The sequence below is a fragment of the Nestor notabilis genome, unplaced genomic scaffold (assembly GCF_000696875.1).
Source record: "Nestor notabilis isolate BGI_N333 unplaced genomic scaffold, ASM69687v1 scaffold26072, whole genome shotgun sequence".
In the NCBI taxonomy this organism is placed as follows: domain Eukaryota; kingdom Metazoa; phylum Chordata; class Aves; order Psittaciformes; family Psittacidae; genus Nestor; species Nestor notabilis.
In genome coordinates, this window is record NW_009920063.1 from 12,637 (window position 1) to 17,140 (window position 4,504).

Consider the following 4,504-nt stretch of genomic DNA (forward strand, 5'->3'; position numbering starts at 1 on the left):
TGAATCACTTCAGTCTTTTCTCCCTCTTTGAGAAGGAGAATGTGGAGAGATGAAATAAAGGCATACCAAGTAGATAAAAGTATCGAACTTGTGGCCTCACTGTGACATGAAGCATTAAAGGCAAGAAACCTCTTTCTCTGTGTACAAGAAAGAGCACACTTCTTTTTTCCCTCCTGCGGCCCAAGACTGTCAGTATGTGCTGGACTGAGGGTGGCGAGAGCCCAGAACCAGCATGGAAAAAGAAAACAGGCTAGAGACCTGTTGCTACAGAAAATAAACAACCCTGAACACAAGCTGAGCCAGCACCCTGAACTGTGACAGTGGAGTGGGCAAGGAAGGAGACAGGCAGTGGAGTAAGAGACTGCTCTGGGAAGAGCAGCAGCTTCCAGAGGGACCAGTCACTGCAGCACCAGCAGCAGGGGCTGTTTGAACAATGGCTCATCCTGAAGCCAACCCCTGCACATGCATCCAGGAGTGGATTCCCTGTGTGACCCAAGGGGTGGGGTAAGGCAATGAATCAGCCCACATGCTCCTTCAATGCAGTCTTACTGGGAAGGGAATCCTATTTCTCTGACCCTTATTCAACCACGTAAGAGGGAAAACAGCTGCACTGCAAAAAGGTGACTCCACTACACCCAGGACACCTCAAGAGCTACCACAGGTTTTCACCACATGCTGCATTTACCAGTTTTGTTGAGCACTGAACTGCATGTGTCACTTTTTAATAAGCTGCTGTTTACTAAAGTACTTGATTACACACCTCATTGATAAAGACTACAACTGGGAAACAAGGAGGACGCAGGAAGTGTTACTCAATGTGTTTATTGAATTGTCAGACTCTCTTAAGATCATGTAAAAGCAAATAGATAATGGACATGAGTATTCTCACCCCAAACATCTCCCCGTGACACTTGAGGATATGAGGGCACAGGACACTCTTCAATCCCCTGAATCAGTCCCAGTTTCTAGATATGGCCCTTACTGATGGCTTTTAATGACACCTTTACATCTGCCTCTACCTCTTAGCAAAAGCTATCCTCCTTCCTCATCCTTTCCCCTGAATGTGTACAGCATGTGCTTGTAATACAACTAGTATGGGACCGATCAGCATTCAAACAGGTTTGTTAAAAATGCCAGCTTACCTTCTGCACACCAAGTGCGTGCTGCACAGACCCAGGAAAGCAGCTCCAGCCAACCTGTCTATCCACCTCCATCCCTTCCAGTGACCCAGCTGAAAACTAACTCCAGGTAAGATATGATCCATTTTCAGGGGACAAGCTTCCAGTTTCAGCCTACCAGGTGACCATGCGCTCACTGGCATTGGCACAAAGGAGACAGCAGTGGCTGATGGCACAGGCATGGATAGGCTTAAGCAGGTTGTTTCAATACACTTGCATCCTGCTTCTGCCAGATCCCGCTGCCCTCCTTCTTGAAACAGAAAGTACATGGGTACCTGAAGAACTGCTAGGGCTAAAGACACAGTATCAATACGCATATCATCTGTACACAATATAACTCTGCTTTTACAAGCACGTTCAACTATCTGCCCTATTTCTTTTCATTGCAGGGTTTTCAGACCTCATTCTTTAATCAAACCACATCATCATCAGTAGACCTTGAGCTGATGTACTCCTGCTCCTTCCACCAGAAAGGCAGCGGCTGCATATAACAGGGGCATCTCATGCAGCCCATGGGCTATACTCTGCCCAAAACAGCTGCTCATTTGGGGAAAATACCATGTTCTGCCATTCCCTAGTAAGCCACAAATCCCTTTTTCTTATAAACTATTATCTCAACATGAAGAGCTAACATATTACCATTAAACTGACAAGATAGCAACTCACAGCCAGTGATCAATTTCTAGGTGGTTCTAACTTATCCTGAAACAGTATGAACTTGTCTACATCTTGGCAATAAAAAGCAATGGTATATATGAAGCCCTCACTGTTTTCCAAAGCCAAGAATTCTTCCTTATGAACCTCAGAGAAATCACTGCTAATCCCAAATCTGCAGAGCATTACCTCTTTGATCATAGTCTTATACCAGAAATGACTCTCAATCAAAAGAAGAATCAAGAACTTGTCACTTAAACTCATTTTGCTACATGAATGTGGGAACTATTGGTTTTAAGTATTTATTAAAGAATCATTGTAAGAGGCTTTTACCACAGATGTTGCCCACTACTCTCATAACCATCATTTTTAAGAGCTGTAACACGAACACCTTTTGTCAAAAGACAGTAACATGTCCGTTAAATCTCATTTACAGTGCATCTGTCAATGCTTCAGTGTGTTATCAATACTGTGGGCATTAATGGCTGTCTTAAACAGCTCCTGATTTTGCACAACCCTTTCCACAACTCCTTCCCCAAAGTAACGGAGGAGACAGACACTTAGGGACACTGGTGAGCAGACTGAAGCTGTATGCCACCAGTCCCTTTGAATTTCCCAGCTGCTGTTATGTAGAAAGCCTTGAACTACTTGGTCCACCTGGGACTAGAACAGCCTCTTGGCAGATTGACACAGTTCCAGAAACCAGTGTGGGGAAGAAAGCCAGGAGAAAAACCCTGCAAACCCCCCAAAGCCTAAGCTACAACTATCCGTTTCTGCAGAGGAATGCTGTGGACACCTCTCCTTGCTGCTCACACCATTCCAGCTCTGCCAGCACTGGGAGCACTTGCAGGTGGAGGTGGACCAGAGTTAGGCACACTGTTGTGCCATGCCATCACACTGACCTCACCTCAGCATTCTGCAGCTCAGCTACCAGCACCGGCTCAGCTCCACCTATGTTAGCAATGCTGGGAGCAGCCTGTGTACATTACAGCTGGAGCTCTAAACACTTTACATAGAGCATCAGGTACCTTAGTAGCAGCCTGCCTGCTCTATAGAGCTCCTGCTGTTAACACGGATAGAGACCAAAAGCTCTAGCAATGAGGGATTCTTCAACTAATGTTTTAACAGTGCTTCCCTTATATATAGAATGATAGAATCATAGAACAGTTAGGGTTGGAAAGGACCTTAAGATCATCTAGTTCCAACTGACAGGCTTCTGCAGCTTCCGACACCATGTTAGCAGCTAACAGCCCCAGCATCGGTCAGCATTACATGCAGGAGTCCAGTGGATAACGCTAGAGCTTTCCACAGGCTGCTTTCATAGCTTCACCTTCCATTAAAGCCTCATCTACTTATCAGGAAGCAGGCACTGTGTTTGGAGCCAGAGGCAATCTCTTTGCCCTTATTTCTCTGGGTTTATTTTTTCTATAATTTAAATAGACACATCAGCACAAACAGCCATAGGTGAAAGACACCTGTATCAAGCTCGTCAGCAGCCTGTTCTTCATTAACTAATCTGTGGAGAGGGGAGAAAAAAATAATGTGGAAATAATGGATGAGAAGACACAACTGAGGAGACACGAGTTTGTTCTTCAACATGTAGTAACACCACACTGTTTAAGCAGAAGGTTTGGGAGAAATAACCCCTGAGAGTTCAACATGGAAAAAAACAAGCTCTTTTTCTTTTCATTTTGGCATCCCTTTGCCAGGCTTCCAGCATGAAAGACAAGAAACCATCCTCAGGCATAACTCCTCAGGCTGCAATCTTGTCAGTTTTCATAAGCCAAGTGTGGCTGGGCTGGGTCAGTACAGGACAGACCTCCTCTGAGGAGAACCCAGCGCTACAACAAGCGGTAATCCCCGGCATGCTGCAAGGGGACATCACACACAATGCCTGTCAGAGTTTCTGGGGGCGACCCACACACCTTCCCTCATGTTAACCTTCATCTTCACAGGTATCTGGTGTCTCTCTCATCCCAAATGAGCGGTTCTCCAAGGCTTCCCCAAGCATCGCTACCTTTCAGCACTGCCAGCAAGCCCAGTTTTCATTCAGGACTGCTGCCACCAGCCATCCCCCTGCTCCTCTCCCTCACACAAGCCCTCCTGCTGCTTTACAGCACCAGGTGCTCACACGTGGGAGCTCGGAGCTGCAAAGGGACAAAGCTGCTGAGTTACTGTATCCCTGGCAGTTTACTGCGGGGCAAGATGTGCGTCAAGGGGTTCCTAGTGCCCTGAATCTCTCATTTCTTTGCTTTTAGACTCACAATTAGGCATGTTAGATACAGCACAACCTTCAGTGACACAGTGCAGTTCTGCTGTATGCTGGTTTCCTGGTCGTTAAATGTAGGATCTTTGACAGAGCAATGACTCTTCTACGGAGTAAAGCACTTCAAAGAACTCCAGCAAGTAAAGACTGTGTGAACACAGCACTCCACGATGCTACATGATTATATCAAAGCTGCTGGGATGAAAAACTGACATTTGATAAATAACATGAGGTCACCTAAATGATCTCACAACACTGCACATAAAAACGTTACTTTGACAAGAAATTAAGCAATTGCATAATCAGGTCTATTATCCGATCTACTGCTTTGCCATGATCTTAGGAAAGTATGAAAAGCACACACTTGCAACTGCTGCAGGATCCTCCCTCCCTCAACACGAGATGT